Source organism: Manis javanica, chromosome 8 (genome assembly GCF_040802235.1).
Source record: "Manis javanica isolate MJ-LG chromosome 8, MJ_LKY, whole genome shotgun sequence".
NCBI classification, from domain to species: domain Eukaryota; kingdom Metazoa; phylum Chordata; class Mammalia; order Pholidota; family Manidae; genus Manis; species Manis javanica.
In genome coordinates this window covers 89,679,885-89,697,900 of record NC_133163.1, presented here as the reverse complement: position 1 = coordinate 89,697,900, position 18,016 = coordinate 89,679,885, and the positions used below count along the sequence as shown (strand labels likewise).

Genomic DNA, 18,016 nt, shown 5'->3' with positions numbered 1-18,016 from the left:
CTTAAATGAATGGACTTCTGATAAGATTCTCTATTCTATTCTAGTGAGAAAAGGTCACAGGGCCTCAAGGGTTTGGAGCTGACCTCTCTAATGTGACACAAAAAGCAAGGCCCCACTTCCACATTGCTGGGCTCTCCTTGCATGCTAGCTTGCTACAGCTTGTTTTATGATGCAATGTCCATCTTCCTATCTACCCATAATTGAATGTGATAATATGAGCAGCAAGGCAGTGAAGCATCTGCTCTTCGAAGGCCACAAAGGAAGTGAATATCTTCTCTATGAGCATAGGTGGCTATGGAGAAAGGTAGGCACTGCTTCCCAACTTCACTTCCCAGTGAAATAGAAGGGTGTAAAGCGTCGAGGACTTAAGAATTTCATTGATTTTGGTGTAGAAGTTGTTGGTTTTGTTCATTTTTGGTTTCCAGCTAACTTTTTATTCCACATTTAAAATGTGCTGTTTTGTACAGAGCTTGCACTTATTTCAAGTTTCTGAATTTGCATACTTAGCTGATATGCTGAAAATTATTAATGTACATAAAACAGCAAAAAAGGAAAATGTTCAAATTCCCAGCTGACAGTATACCTGTTCTCCCATAGGTCACATTCAATTATGTGCTGCTTTTCATTCTTGTATGTCAGATTTTACTTCTCTGTGGTCTGTACATCTGCAAATTTGTTCTTTATATGACAATAATAGTAGCAGTCCAAACAACAATGAAGTCTCTCTGGCCCATTCTTCCACATCTGTGTCTATCATTAGTTCTCACATTCTAATCCTGGGACTATAAACGCTGCCCTTGAGGCTTCTTCCTTTAGCCTTTCAGCCCTGCCTACTCCTTGCCTTTCCCATGGCATTTTATACTGGGACAAAATGATATGTTGAAAATTCTGCCTCCTCAATTGCATGCTAACCTTTGTACCAGTTAGGGGCTCACACAATTAGAGTTTCCCTCACATGGTTTAACTGAAGAAATTTTAATGAAGACGCTATGCAGAATGATTGAGGGTAGGTTTAAAGAAAGTCGAGGTACTCAGATACAAACATGAGAAGCCATTGGCATATCTAGGCCTAGATGACCCAGGGGGAAATTGTGTCACTGAATCTCAGATTGGGCTAGAGCCTTGGAAAGTAGACTGTCAGATAGGAGCTATAACCACGAAGATTCAGGGGGAGACATACCCCAGCCTCTTTCCTGCTGTTTCCAACCTCCCACGAGTGCTCCCATTGTGAGGGGAATGGACCACCAGATGGCAAGGGTGCCTGGCGCCTGGGTGTGGTGGGAGTTGTGCCCCTGGAGGACAGAGTAGGGCAGAGAAGGGATGAGGCAGATGTGAGCATGTGGACTAGCAAATGGAGAAAAACCAGCATAACATCTTATTCATCTTTGGATCCCTCATGGATAGTACAGTGCTCAGCACCAAGGAGAAAGTTAACAAATGTTTTTAAGTGGAACAGACCTGGAAGATATCTCAGAGCTCAGTGGGTTTAGTTTCCTGATTTTAGAGCTGAGGAAACTGGAGTTGAGAGATATGGAGGTGACTTGCTCAAGGCCATGCAAGCAGCCTGTGGCTAAATGAGGATCGGGTTCCATGGCCCTCCACGCCACCCCTGTCTATTGGTGAGCACCATTCTATCTTGTCTTCTCACGCTTCTGCTCATTATATTTATTTTGGTCTTTTTTGTTCTTGGCAACTTCACCTTACCCTCACACTTGGAACAGCTTCTTTCCCTTCCTCTTCTCAGTCACACACATTGCTAAGTAACCGTCATACGTCAGATGATGCACTCTGCCCAGAACTGACAAGTGTGAGTATGACCGTGCCAATCTCCATGCTCATGCTGAAGCCACTCCTTTGGATGGGCCATTCCTTATTCTTGGGGTGTAATTCATCTCCGTGACCCCCTTGACAACTCCTGCCAACATACACAGCTATTCTCCTGCCGCCTCCTCTGAGAGGTAGCCAGCTCCCTCTTTTCTGGCATCTGCCTCATTGCATTGCTATTACATGTGCATACATCTCACTCCCCTTACTTAAGACAAGCACTCCAACTCTAGTGTGATTCCTATCACACAGTAGGTCTCAATAAATGCTTGGTGAGCAATTGAATGAAGGGTGATGAAGGACTGGATCCATGATATGGCTGCCTTTGAGGCTGGTTTCTTCCATTCTCTCCTACCATGGTTTCCTTGCAGCCACTCACAGATGGTCAGTACGTTTTATTCTTGGAGCTGTTACTACCTATGATTTGCCAAATGCTAAGTTAGTCCCCATTTGACAGGTGAAGAAACTGAGCTGCAGAATAAACTGACTGCGCCAGGTCACATGGCCAGGAGATTTGTACTGAAATTTGACCCTGAGAATGCCTGACTCTCAGTGTATGAACTCTGCTTCATTGTCTCATATGCCTTATGCTTATATGAATATACTCATTTACTTATAAAATTGAAATATTTAATTAAAATTCTATATGAAGAACATTTTCTGCTCCAACTCACACTGATTTCTTTGGCTATAAAGGTAATCACTGCCTTTCACTTTAATTTTTTATGGTACATAGATGGTTACCATGCATGCTTGTGCTGTATGACTTTCAAGGATTCAGGTAAATATTATGTTTTATGTTTTCTGAAATTACCTTTGGTAGTATATATGTGTACAGTGAACAGATTTTTATGATCGTGTGATATGTGAAAGAGATTGAAATCTCTGTTTTTGAAAGAGGGCCAACTTGAGTTGGTGCAGTTAAGCAATCCATCTGTGGTCTCACAATGAATGGTGGCATAATTTTGACCACAACCAGGAAATAAAAGGGAAGTAAGCACAATTTATTTCTTGACCTACTCATTCTCAGTATCAGATCTTTCCAATCCTTAAACATGGCATTATAGTCTGATGAAGCTATAAGGTGTGTCTATTCTCAAGACAAATAGCATTTTTTAAGGGTATCTGAAAGATTGAAAAAACTTTAAAATTCAAGTGTTAAACCACAATGGCAGAATAATAGATAATCAGTAATTTAGGTAGCAATAGATGCTTATACTGAGACGTGATGGGACCAGGATCACTTAAGAATAAGATCTCACTTTCTCCCATTATCTGATTTCTTAGTAACATCCAATGCAATGCTGATGCCAGTTACCACTCTTGGTTGTTGATTTTTCTTTCTTACCTACACAGAGCTCTGAGGTGGGCACCAAAGTAAACCAGGGCTGTTGGAGGCTGAGCAGAGAGATTCAGACTGGCATGGGTTTGGAGGAGACATGAAGCAAGGTTCTGTGGGAGGACACTGCAGGCAGGCAAAATTTCACCTGAATTGTTTGATCCTGAGAGTGGCTTGTATTTTATGTGGAAGGCAAACCCTGAGATAAGACATTTGATAAGAACTTGTTTTGGTAGACCGTAAAAATGTAGTTGGTCACATAATTCCAGGAAATGCAAAGCAGCTCTTCAAGTCTTGGAATATGTATATCCAACAGGATGGGAGAGGGAGAGGAGGGAAGGAGGCTGAGGAGGGGAGAAGGAGGAAGGGCTGTTTAATGGGTATCTTTCTGATCTCTAACACTGATCTATTGATCATTGTCATGTGTAATGCACCCATGAATACTGAGGGGACTCCTGGCCACCCACCTTGGGTGGTGGGCACTAAGGGATGGTTGCTACTTAGAGAGGACATGGGAGTCTGAGTTCTTCATGGCATGGGGGCTGGAGCAGGGGACAGTTTCTATGCAGGCTTTGGACATCACTGGCTTGCTGGCCAATTGGTGTTCCACGTGTGTTTATGTATGTGTGTGTAAGAGCACATGGGCATGTGGATTTTGTCTTTCTGCCCTTACTATTTTTAAATGGTCTTCTGCATGAATTCTGTTCCTGGAATTATTCCAACCACTGAGCTTATTTTTTCATATCTCAGCTGCACTTTAGGTCATTGGGTACTAGAAAATAATAAAGATTGGGGTGTTGGTATTTCTTATCTACATAGTTTTGTTACTGTTTAACTCCTTTAGGTGCTTGTCCTTCACATATTTGCAGTCATTTTATGTCATTGTTTCAGCATCTGGCAATTAACTGCAGGATTGGGAAATAGTTTTATGATGTATACTAAGAAGAAAGTAGTAACTTTGTTTTTAACTGCTGTTTTTATTTTTAGTGTTGTCCTTCTACAGTCGCACTGTGATGACATGTCAGTAGCTCTGCCATAGTTACCACTAGATACGTGGAGAGTACAGAGGTCTGTGGGCTAGCAGCCTATCTGCAACACTGCCCACATCTTACAACCTTTTCTGGGTCTCTAGATTCCTTGGAAAGAAACAGTACTTTTTGCTTCATGAAAAGAGGTTAAACCTCTCGAGAGCTCTTTTATTTTGCTTTTGATTTGAGAGGTTAAATACTGAATGAATAACTTAATGTAGAAAGCACTTAGGAGTCAAACAATGGATAAGATAGTCATTTTCTCCTGCTATTATGGAGTTTATATTCTAGAAGAAAAACAGGCTTTAACAAAGACCTAAATACTTAATTGTTATATTCCAATTTTAATTGTGTTGTAGGTGGAACAATAGGGTGCTATGAGAAAATAGAATAGGGGACCCCTATTTTGGATATGCTGAAAAGGTGGCATTTAGGTAGAAATATGACAGATGAAAAGATATTAGGCTGGTGAAGGTAGTGGGCTGGAGGTGGGGAGAAAAGTTGTGATTCAGGTGAGGATATGACTGTGATAAAGACCTAAGGCAGGGAGGTGTGACTAGAGAATTAAAAGGACGGTAGAGCTGAGCGGGTGTGGTGGAGCATGCGGTATGATCAGGCTAAGGAAATGGCTGGCTACATCACGTGTTTTAACTTTTTTCTAAGAACAACGCAAAGGTTCTCAAGCAGGGCACATCACAGCCAGATATGTGTTTGAAGAAGAGGGTCTGGCTGCTGCTGAGAAGCGGGTTGGCTCACAGGGGATGTAGAATGCAGGGATATGGGAACAGTGTAAGCTAGGGGTGATGGTGGTGCTTTCACGCTTCCTGTGTCTACTGCATCTGGGATGCTCGATCAGGATGAATTGGTGCTAGCCAAGGGTGGTTTCTCAGTTTTAAAGTGAGAGCATTAAAAGGTTTGGCAGCCAGTCCTCTAAACCAACTCTGTATCTCTTATTTTGGGTTGTATTTAAGGATGGCTATGTTTCCTTATAGCTTAGCACCCTGCAAAATTTATAGCAGCAGTTTCTATGAGCTCTGGCTTTTGTAATTTTGTAATAGTGAAGGTTTGTTATTTAACAGCCATCTGGCTGCCAACATTCTTGCTCTTATTATTATTGTTTTTTGATAGTTAGCGTGCCGTGCTTTGGAAATTCCATAGCTATTGTGTAATATCAGTGACTCAGGGAGGCAGGAGTCCCTGTGCAGGGGAAACACCCCCAGCTCCTGATGAACATCTAGATGTGAGTGTAAGTATCAGATGAATCCTGACTCTGCAAGTCAGGGGCCAGGTCAGGTGCCCATCTCTGTGCCAGTACTCTGCATGCTGATGCTAACAATGTGAGCTACACAGCTCTGTGGCCACGAAGATGCAGCCCCCTAAAGACAGAAGCCATCGAATAGTGGGAAAGTCTTTTCACTTAGTTATTTAGTATATTGCATCAGGTTCTTACCCTTTGGTAGGCTGGAATCAACATAATACAGTGGGAAGGCCACAGGCATTGGAGATAGGCATCCTGTGGAGCTCTGTACCTTAAGCACATAGTTAACATCCCTTTAACCTGACTTTCCTCACCTGTGGAAAAGGGATAATTGTAACTACCCTTTTGGGATGCCTGTGAGGACTAAATGGAATGGTGTATATAAAGTGCCCTGTGTGGCCGTCTACCTTGCGGGCATGAGAAAACTGGGTTTCCTTCCTTACATTAACCATGTAATAACTAGCTTGCCTGATGGCACCCAGGGGCCCTAGCCTTTCTGCGGTAATGGTATCATCACCACATCCTCATGTTCTGTAGTTGATTTGTGGGAATTTCACTTATCTGTTCTGTTCCTTCCTTCTGAGGGCATGGATAATTGAATATGCAGTAGAGGGTTGAGGCAAATAAGGTTATAAACTCTGAGGAACATCTCACTATCATTTGTAGACTGTCAGGAATATAATACAATGAGACTGGCATCTGCTCTGACAAGCGCTTGAGAAGATACAGTGTTGCTCTCAAATAGTTAAAAGAGTAGATCCTTCATCTATAAATGTATTGAAATATAATTTAAATCTTTGATAATCGTCTACTACATCTTTGGGTAGTAGGTCTATGAATATATTAACTGCATCCAAAGAAGTGCCTTTTCATCGAGCCAAAATTTGCCTTTCCAGTAATCTCATGTTCTTGGTTCTAATGTTTTCTTGGATTGGAGGATAAATTCTTACTCATTGTACCCTTGCTTTCATTTCAGGCAGCTGAGCTATAGTGAAAAAGCACTGAACTTGGGCTCAGGAGATTGGCTTAGAGTCTCACTCCTGCTGCTTGTCATTTGGATAGACACAATTTCTTCGAGACTCAATTTTCTCTCCTGTGAAATGGTGATGATTCTACCTGCTCTGCCCTCTTTCTATATTGGCTGTGAAGATCAAAGGATTTTGTTGAAAGGTATGTTAACTGTAAAGCACCATACAAATGGTTTTATCATAACACAGAGATTAAAAACAATTCTGAGGTTAGGGCCTCCTCCAGTTCTACTGAGTCAGAATCTCTGGTGGTGGGACTCTGGCACTTATACTTGAAAATATATAACTAAGTAAGTGTTGAAATCCACTGCTCTATACAGGTATAGGATGCTATTCCTATTCCCAATATTACACTACACACTCTTTTGTCTTGCCAGATGAGCTTGAATCCTTCTGGCACATCTCAGTGGTAGCTTTTTCTCCTCACACTCTAAGTATTTTCAGATCTAGCCCCATCCTCCTCTTCCATTCTCATCTCCTGTATTGTCTTTCTTCAGCCAAGTTCTCCATCCTCATCAGACTAGTTGCCATTCATCGAAAACCCTATTCACTTCCTTGCATTTGTGATTCTGCTCAGTGATTCCTTGAGAGGATGTTCTGCTGGGCTGTGGGCACCTGGTCTTCTTGCAGCACTAAAAACTGAGGTGTAGGCATTTCAAAGAGGAAGTGATTTTATGACCATTCAGTTTAGCTTCTGCTTTATTGTGTATTGAAAACCCGGAGACCCAAAGAAGGAAAGTAACTTTCCCAAGGTGACACAATGAGTTAATGATAGAGTCAGGATTAGAATCCAGGTGTTCAGACTGCAGAACAGTGCTCTTTACATCCCTTATCCTTCTAAAAATATTAATTGAGCACCTGTTATGTTTCAGGTACTGGCATATGGTTAGTTGTACTATAATATGCAAAACGGTCTCATGTATCTATGTTGCCAATTGCAGAACACTTGTCAATTGCATTTATAATTTTTAAAATTACCCTTTTGTATACATAAATATATACTCAATCTTAAATATTTTCAGGACATTATACTTTCTTCTATAGTGTAGTCTTCTGTCGCCTGCAGCCCATACACATTTGCCTTACATTACATATCTGACTGAGGTACATGATGGCAGGGCCTTTGCTGCAGGGATTCCAACCCCCCTCTGTGCCAGGCTCAGCATGCTAGCAGAGATGCGGCTGCTTCGGGCTCATCTTCCTCAACCTAAGGGCTCACACATGGCTGCCACATTGTCATTCCCTCGGGTTGCCCGGAATAGACTTTACATGGAGCCTTTAACATCAAATCTGGCATCCTGATGCCAGCTCTGCAGAACTCAATTACCTGAAGTTTGTTCTCAGTATTTCACTTTCGAAGAAATTTGTACATTGTGGCAAAAGAATTTGATATAAAGATTCATTAGGATTTCCAGAGGCTGTTTTGGGCCAGCACATATTCAACCTAATCTCCAAGGTTATCCTGTTAATAGCTATGGGGTCATGCAGTCAGTCTAAATCTCAGCTCAGAAAGCACCAGAAAGCTTCTCCTAAATATACAGACTAAATGGATAGAAGGGTAAGTGCAGGAAATTGTGATTTCTCTTCTTATTGTGCCTTATCCAATTTGGTTTAGGAACAGAGACGCAGGGGTTGGAATTGCTGATCACTAGAGAGTTCTTCCTGAAAATAACAAGAGAGACCCATACTTCTCTACGTAACTACCCAGTATCTGAAGGACTACGTTAAGCAATGTGTGTAAAACTCATTGTCCTTTCAACATTTCCTCTTTCCTCTCTGCGTTTATGAGGCTCTTCTATGTCCAGCATATCAGCAACATCAGTTTAGAAAATAAAAAATTGTGATGGATCAGTACTACAGGTCATAAGATCAAATGTTGACTAATGCCTATGGCAGCAAAGAAAAATTGGCAAATTCGTGATCTCACTTAAGTTTCTACCACTAGAACTTGGAAGGAAAGTATTGTGAATTTGAGATCTTTAAAGATCTGCATTTATTTCTAGATGATCTGAATTAGGCAAATATTGAAGAGTGACATAACAATTAAAGGACACATTCTCTCTTAAGCTATTTTTACTTTTTCTTCTTGAAAGGAAGATCCATGCATTTGGTAGTCATTATTTTCTGCTATGGAAATTAGTTAAAACTTAGTCTTTAGCCACATTCTCTCTTATGCTTTTTCCCCCCACTCTGCAAATACTGAATGCCTGCAGTGTATCAGGCATGATTCTAGGTACTTGGGGGTACCACAATGAATAAATGTGTTCCTGCTAGTGTGGGAGACAAAGGTTGTATCTTTAAAAGACTTAATAAAATTGATAAGCTCTTAAAAGGTACCCTACAGTATGGGAGAATATATTCATAAATGACAGATCCGATAAAGGCTTGACATCCAAAATATATAAAGAGCTCATGCACCTCAACAAACAAAAAGCAAATAATCCAATTAAAAAATGGGCGAGGAGCTGAACAGATGGTTCTCCAAAGAAGAAATTCAGATGGTCAACAGACACATGAAAAGATGCTCCACATCGCTAGTTATCAGAGAAATGCAAATTAAAACCACAATGAGATATCACCTCACACCAGTAACGATGGCTACCATCCAAAAGACAAACAACAACAAATGTTGGCAAGGTTGTGGAGAAAGGGGAACCCTCCTACACTGCTGCTGGGAATGTAAATTAGTTCAACCATTGTGGAAAGCAGTATGGAAGTTCCCCAAAATGCTCAAAATAGACTTACCATTTGACCCAGGAATTCCACTTCTAGGAATTTACCCTAAGGATGCAGCAGTCCAGTCTGAAAAAGACAGATGCACCCCTATGTTTATTGCAGCACTATTTACAATAGCCAAGAAATGGAAGCAACCTAAGTGTCCATCAGTAGATGAATGGATAAAGAAGATGTGGTACATATACACAATGGAATATTATTCAGCCATAAGAAGAATACAAATCCTACCATTTGCAACAACATGGATGGAGCCAGAGGGTATTATGCTCAGGGAAATAAGCTAAGCAGAGAAAGACAAATGCCAAATGATTTCACTCATCTGTGGAGTATAAGAACAAAGGAAAAACTGAAGGAACAAAACAGCAGCAGAATCACAGAACCCAAGAATGGACTAACAGTTACCAAAGGGAAAGAGACTGGGGAGAATGGGAGGGATAAGGGTGGGGAAGAAGAAAGGGGGTATTATGATTAGCATGTATAATGTGGAGGGTGGGGGAAAGGGGAGAGCTTTGCAACACAGAGAAGACAAGTAGTGATTCTACAACATCTTACTATGCTGATGGACAGTGACTGTAATGGGGTTTGTGGGGGGGACTTGGGGTGGGGGAGAGCCTAGTAAACATAATGTTCTTCATGTAATTGTAGATTAATGATAACAAAATGAAAAAAAAGTATAAAAAAATTTTTTTTAAAGTTGTATATTACAATAAATATATTTCCAGAAATAGAAAAAAAAATTGATAAGCTCTTGACAGAAGTGATGAATGGAAAGAAGAGAGGAAGAATAAATGGAATTAGAAGGGAAATATAACCACAGATTCTGTATTTATTAAGAAGACAATATTTTATAGACCTATCTGCCATTGAATTAGAAAAATAGAAAAAATATACAAATGTCTAGAAAAAATATATCAAAACTGACTCAAGAAGAGATTAAAAAGTCTAAATGATCTTATAGTTATTAAAGAAACTGAACCAATTAAAAATCTTCCTACAAAGAAAATATCATCCCAAACAATTTTAGAGGTGCATTTCACTGATAATCTAAGGAATATGTAATTTCAAACTTTCACATTTACAAAGGGGAAATACTGTCTCAATTTATCTCATAAGGGGAGTAACAACTTGGGGCTAAAACCAGACAATGTCAGAAATGAATGGATAAAGAAGATGTGGTACATATACTCAAAGGGGTATTATTCAGCCATAAAAAGAAAAAGAAAGCCTCCCATTTGCAACAACATGGATGGAGCTAGAGGGTATTATGCTCAGTGCAATAAGCCAGGCAGAGAAAGATAAATACCATATGGTTTCACTTATTTGTGGAATATATAAACAAAGCAAAACATAAAATGGCAGTAGACACATAGACACTGAGAAGGGACTAGTGGTTACCAAGAAGGAGGGGTTGGGGAGAAGGGGGGAGGGGGAAGGGGATAAAGGGGCACAGTAATCTGCATCACAGTGTAAGTTGGTCACAGGGATGGTAGTACAGCCCAGAGAATATAGTTAATGATTCTGTAACATCTTACTATGTTGATAGATACTGACCGCAGTAGAGGGGGTGAGGACTTAATAATATGGGTAACTGTTGAACCACTGTGTTGTATATTTGAAATCAACATAAGATTGTATATCTATGGTATTTTAATAATAATAAGAATAATAACCAGACTAGGTCAGATAAGAAGGGACAATTACATGATATAAAAATGCAAAATGAAAATGTTAGCAAGCTGAATCCAGTAATATATTAACAAACTGTAGTAAATTATGGCCAAGTTTCATGTTTTCCAAAATGCAAGGTGAGTTAAACATTAGAAAGTATATTAATGTAATTTACCACTTTAAAGTTTGAGCTTAAAATGTGATCATCTTTGTAACTGCAGGAAAAACATTTGATAAAATTCAACAACCATTCTAGAAAATAAACTTGTAGATAACTGAAAAAGCAAATTTCCTGAACCTGTTGAAGAGTAACTACAAAAAGACCTATAGCAAACATAATATTTAATGGCAAAATGTTAAAAATGCTGTTTTATTTAAAATCAGAAATAAGACAAAAATGCCTGGTACTGCTTCAAAGCAAATGGTAAAGTGAGAAAAAATAATAAAATATAAGGATTAGAAAAAACAAAGATGGCATTATTGCAGATGAAACAAATTTCTATATAGCAATAAGAAAAATCAACAGTTTATGACTTTATCTCAGATATAGTAAAATCCTTAGACTTTCAAATGTAATTTACCTGAAGGAAGGAGAAGTTTAAGAGTTGAAATATGTTGGGCCTTAGCAGGTGTCAGGCTCGGTGCTAGATTGTTTATTTAAAATAATAATAATGATTATTATCACAGCTACCATTTATTGAATACTAACTCCCCTGCCAAGAACTGCATAAATTTTTACAGTTAATATTTCTAATCCTCACATAAACTTCCAAGTATTATTCAAGGTATTGTTATCCTTCTTTTATAGATGAGAAAACTGAGATTAGAAGAAAAGTAACTCACCCAAATTTGCATAGCTGAACTTGGATTTCAAGTGTCAGAACTGGGATTTCAAAGAGGATCTGCTAAACTCTGAGCCTGAGTATTTTACAATAAAGGCAGCTTCCCTGAGGTACAGAGCTTATGTCCTATTCATGTCCTTGATGCTCCATACATACCTGTGGACTGTTTCACTTGGAGCCCAAGTCAAAAACTTGTCTCACAAAGGGATCAGCACTTGTTAAGGATCAGGAGTCAGTGTCGTGAAAGCAGCTACCCCTCGTCCAGGATGTTCTGGTTCCTCTGTTTTTCTCCTTGGGACTGGAGGGAATTTCTAGGGAGCTTATACTGTTCTAGCACTGGAAAGAATAGAGGGCATCTCGGTTGGTGTGCTAGGGCTGCTGTAAGTAACAAAATACCACCGACAGGGTAGCTTACACAACAGAAATTTTTTTTTTTTCATATAATTTGGAGCCTAGAAGTCCAAGACCAAGTGTTAACAGGTTTGGTTTATTCTGAGGCCTCCCTCCTTGGCTTGCAGGCAGCCACCTCGCTGTCCCTCATCTGGTTGTCTCTCTGTGTTATTCGCGTCCTAGTCTCTTCTTCCTATAAGGACACTGGTTGTATCGGATTGGGGCCCACCATAGTGATCCACTTTAACTTCATTACCTCTTTAAAGACCTGGGCTTTGGGACTTTAACATGTGAATTTGGGGGGCGTACAGTCCAGCCTGTAACACCATCTCAGGAGAGCAGTAGGGTAGATTTGCAGTCTAGAGAGGTCGGGTACTTTCAAGTTATGTGTGGTAATGAGTCCCTGAGGGTAGAGGACAGCAGCAGGTGGCCCTGACAGGGCTTGGCTGGCAGCTCACAAGAGTGGGTCGCTCACCATTCAGGCTCAGAGAACCATGCTCACTGGACTTACTGGTGAAAAGGCGAAGGCAAGGTCAGCTCCCCACTGACAACAGGGACAATCAACCGGAAACCCCTGCCTACTTGTTTTCCCTTCATCCATTGGGGACCTGCCAGGGCTTGGTGAGTGGCAGCTTCAGAATGCCCACCCAGCTGGCAGCCAGGCCTCCATTGATTTGTCAGCTCTGTTGGGACAACAGGACCTTAGAAGCAGTCTCAAATTTCCAGATGGATTCAGAAAATAATACAACTTTTATTACATTTCCTGGGAGTATTCTTTAAGGCCATGTTTTGGCCTCAGAGGCCACGTAGGGACACACAGACTAGCGCATGGGAGCACGGGGAGAAACCTGCACAATAAAGCGGACTTGACAGCATCTCCTTTGTTTTTAGTCTCTCACCATGTTCCTTTTAGAAGAGAAACGGAACTTTCCTTTTGGAAGATAAACCTGGAGGCAGCTTTGAATTCAACCCAAAGGTAGTTTCCCGAAGAGCCAGGCCATCAGTTACTCCCTGCACAGGCCTGCAATTCGGTAAGGCAATACCGGAACTGTGCCTGCTGCGTGGAGACCGCGGGTCTCTGGTAACTCTTACAGTCATCACTTGGATTGACACCCACCTTCAGTCTGAAATTGATGAACTCACGCATAGCTGCATTTTTAAATTGCCATAGCATTGTGCACACAGAAACACAGAGGATTGGTGAATTGGGAGTTAGGTCTCTAGGGTTTCAATGGGGAGGGTATTAATAGTTTGAGTGATGGTTAAGTAGAGGAGGAGCATTTGAAGAACTTAATATTATTTTCTAACATAAATTTCTGGGATATACCACCTTTGTCATGATTCCTTAGGTTTTTTGACCGTGCTTGGACGGGAATATAGGATGTCCTTGAATACCTTGAATATCACAATTTACTTATAGCATCATAATGACATTACAAGTGAAATGGTTAAACTGCATGGAAGGCTGTCAGTGTTTATCAGATGTTTGCTGTATGCTTAGTACTATGCTAGTAACTATATATTCCTTATTTAATAATAAAAAATAATGTAGTGGTGGAAACATTTAGCATGAAGCTATAGCTTCAGCATAGATTCAAAGCTTGAAGGGAGTCACATGACATGCAGGGTGCCTGATCTGCTTACATACTCACACCTCTCTTCTCCCACCTCAGTTTCCACAAGCATAGTGGCTCGACTTCAGTCACTCCTATTGAATTAGGACAGACGGCCTTTAGGAGATACTCTGAATTTGAAAATCACCTCCATCCTTCTATTTTATTATCTCATAGCATTTCTTATGATCCTGTATTTTTCCTGTTTGTTACTATCTGGATCTCCTTTCTAGAATGTAGCCTATCTTGTTCTATACTGTATCCACAGGACCTTGAACAATGATGGGCACAGAGTAAAATTCAGTGGTTATTTCTTGCATGAATGTGTTAATGAAAAGACTCAGATGAATGATAGTAATCCAATCAACTGGCTGGCTGGTTTGGATTAGATAGTGATGTTTGTAAGAAATGAAAGCTCTTGCTGATGGTGGCAGAAATCTCAAGATTGTCCATGAGTTCACAGTAATATAAGACTGGACTTCTAACTTGCTATTGTAATGCCTGATACATAATTTAGTTCACTAAAACATACTTCCATTTTCATGTAATTACTATTTCTTAGTGGGGCACTAGCGTCAGACACAGTGCCAGTCCCTGCAGAAGCTGGAGTAAAATAGTAAATGGGGCTAGCATTTATTGAATGCTTACTGTATGCATGGACACCTGTGCAACTTTCCCTGCTATATAATATGTTATTGCCTGGATAGTACACATTTTTAATCTATGCACCTTTTGATGGACATTGGGTTTTACTATTGTTTGCCATTTATACTTAGGAACATTATAATATGTCACTGGAGGAATGTAGACAAGGATTTCTTTAGAGCATTGGTTCTCAAATCGTAGTTCTTGGACAAGGAATTTCATCTCCATCTCTGACCTACTGAGTGAGAATCTATAGGACCCAGCAATCGGGACTTGAGTCAGCTCTCCAGGAGATTATGATGCACAGTAGAACCATCTGGGTTGTTTTCCAAAAATACCAGTGGCTGCCTGCTACCTCAGAACCATTAAATCAGAATCACTTAGTATGAGACCGGGGGATTCTACTGTGTTGCCAGAGTTAAGAGTTATGGCTATTGGGTATATAAGTAGAAGTGGGATTTTCAGGTCATAGGGTCCAGGTTTGTCACATTTTGGTAAGAGAAGTCAAGTTGCTTTTCCAAAATGGTTGCTTCATCTGTGATTCTTTACACTCCCACCAGCTCTTCGTGACTGTTCCTGTTGCTCCACATCTTGAGCAAGAACTCTGTTGTTTGACACTTTAACTGTTGCCATTTTGACAGGTAAGAAGTGGTATCTTATTATAATTTTAGTTTATATTTATTTAACAATGGGGCTGAGCATAATTTTTATATGTTTAAAGGCCATCAATATTTTTACTTCTGTGAAAAATGCCTGTTCATATCTTCTGTCATTTTTTCCTTCCTCAGTTATCTTTTTATTGATTTGTAGTAATTTTTTATGTATTCTGGATGCTAATTCTTTGTCAGTTATACATAAAGAATATATCGTCCTTCTAGTTTTTGGTTTACCTATTTAAACTCATTAAGAGTATTTCGGATAACAGAAATTCTTTCATGTCATTGAATTTCTCTTTTGTCTGTTAGGGATTGTAGGTTTTTTTTGGTCCTGTTTGAGAAATCTTTCTTTGTCTAAAGTCCAAAAGACATTCTCCTATACTTTCTTCTAAATGTGTTATACTTTTGCCTTTCATTCTTAAGTACTTAATCCATCTTGAATCTTTTAAATCAATGGTCTAAAGTAAATACCTGTTTTAACTTATTTTCCTTATGGATAAACAATTGTCTAGTACCATTTTACTACATAATCCATCCTTTCTCTACTAAACTGCCATACCAGCCTTGTTCACACCATTTGTTTTAGACAGGTACATGGGTCTGTTTGGGAGCTATTTTATCTATAGGTCAAACTTTTTTTCTAAAATCCATAAGCCAATTCTTCACTGTTTAATTATTATAGATTATAATTAGTCCTGACACATGACAGGGCAAGTCCCCTACCTAGTTTTTCTCCAAGAACTTCTTGAGTATTCTTGGTGCTTTGTACTTCAGTGGCAACAATTAGCTTGTCAGGTACCATGAAAAGTCTTCCTATAATTTTGATTAGAAATGCGTTGAATCTTTAGATCCCTGAAGTGATGTATTTTACATATTACTCACATTTTACAATTGTTGGTATCTGTAAATATACATGGAATTGGTTTTTATATATTGATCTGGAATATATTAGTCTGGCAACTTACCTACTTTTTTTACTCTAACAATTTGATAGATTAACAAAATTTTCTATGCAAACAATTCTATCATCTGTAAATAATTGTTTTCTTTTTTTTAATCCTTACACTGTATATGTACTTTCCTTACTACTGTATAGAAGTGGTGACAGTAGGCACCCTGCCTTGTTCCTGATTTTAAAGGTACTGATGTTTTCAACATTTCTTCATTGATTAATATTATTTGTGGTAGGATTTTTGTTTTGTTTTCTTTCTTTTTTAGCTTCTCTCAAATGTGCTAAGAAAGGTTCCTTCTATTAATAGTCAGCTAAGAACATCTTGAATAGGTGTTGAATTTTATCAATTGTTTTTTTCTGTCTGTATCAAAATAATTAGTTAGGATTTTCCATTTAGTTCATTAATATGCTGAATTGCATTATAAGATCTTCTAATGTTGACTCAACTTTGCATTTGTAGAATACATGCCACTGGTCATGATTCATTTTCTTACAGTCAGCCTTTGGTTTCCTAGCGGTTTAGTTCAGGATATATTTACATTTATTTTAGTGGGTAAGATCAGCATATGATATTCCTTTTTTGTACTGTCCTCTCTCCTGTTCATATCAAGGTTTTACTCACTTCACAAAGTATGTCGGGAGAGTAGACCCTCTTTTCCTGTACTATGAAAATATTTATAGTAAATGGGAATTATATGCTTCTTAATGTTTGCTAGAATTCTCTGAAATTATGTTGCCATGCCCCTTCCCCATCACACCTCCACAGCAAGGTTAGAAGTACTCTGATTTCTAACACCATCGGCCTGTTTCTGAATTAATATAAACCAAACTCTATAGGATGTGTCAGTCAATGTGTTTTGAGCACTCATATATTTCTTTAATGGTTATAGAGTTATTCTCCTTTTTCTTCTTTATATTCTTTTTGATGTACATTTTTTTGAAAATTTGTTTTAGTTCATCTAAGTTTTCACATTGGTGGGTATAGACTTTTTCAAAGACCTTTTTATTACTTCTTTAAATTAATGCAGTGTCAGTAGTTAGGTTTCCACTTTATTTCAGCCATTAATTTACTAGATCTGTCTTGTTAAAACTTTGTCATTATTTATTAGTCCTTTTAAAAACTAACTTCTGGCTCTGCTTTCTGTTTAGTTTCTATTACATTACTTTCTGTCTTATTTTAAAAATCTTTCTTCTGCTCTTGGACAAATTCATAGGCTGAAGAAAATTAGGAAAACAAATTTTATTTTTTTTCTTTGGAAAATATTTTATGTCCTCTAGATGCTGACAGAATTGTACAGAAATTTGTTTTCCCTGAATTGTTTCACATTTAAAATATTTTTAAAAGACCATTCAAATTGTTTTCAGGTTCCAGACCACAAAAATTAAGTTGCAAATAAATAATACAAGCAAAGAAGACACTGAAAATAGATGGCAAACAATTTTAGAAAACTATTTCCCCTCTATTATTCTACCTCATCTCATCACATTGCAGCTCTTGGCCATATAAATTCCAGTTGAACATGGGCTTTCCAGTTTTTCCATATTTAATCGAAGAGTAAAATCCCAGCATCTACATAACATTTGTTCCAAATATGAAAATTTAGTATAGTCAAGAAGGACAACATATTAGTAACATCATTTAAACATGTCCAAGCTACTCAAAGATGAGGTGTGCCACTCCCCTCATTTTATGATTCAGTGACATAGGATAACGCTTACTCACCTCCAAATCTGTGTCCACTCTCAATCTCCAAAGCCTGTTGTGCTTGGAGTTCATTTGAGTATATGATAGAGCAAAAAAATGTTCAAGCCTACAGTTACAGAAAAAAAAAATTCCTAAGATTAGGAAGGGTTTTTTTTTACCCAATTTAAGGATCAGCTTTGATCTAAATGAAGCACAGGGTGAGACATTCATTAGGAATGAACAGACATCAAAATGATATTGGTGAGTCTAATTATGATATGTATGTTTACATGTATTTCCTTCTGACTTATTAGAACAACAAAAAATAACCCTTCAATATGTTAAAACTACTT

General features: G+C 38.8%; 1 long non-coding RNA gene across 2 annotated transcripts in view; it reads left to right on the top strand.

Annotated features, from left to right (window-relative positions):
* The window catches only part of LOC118972442 (uncharacterized), a 100,726-nt gene that overhangs the window by 55,157 nt on the left and 27,553 nt on the right, over positions 1–18,016 (top strand). Inside the window, exons 3-5 of one of the 2 annotated variants that reach the window (XR_012120903.1) lie at positions 6,426–6,619; positions 8,093–8,210; positions 14,932–15,012. This is a non-coding gene — a long non-coding RNA (uncharacterized lncRNA). The remainder of the gene's footprint in view (positions 1–6,425; positions 6,620–8,092; positions 8,211–14,931; positions 15,013–18,016) is intronic. The other variant, XR_005061421.2, reaches the window with a different exon arrangement.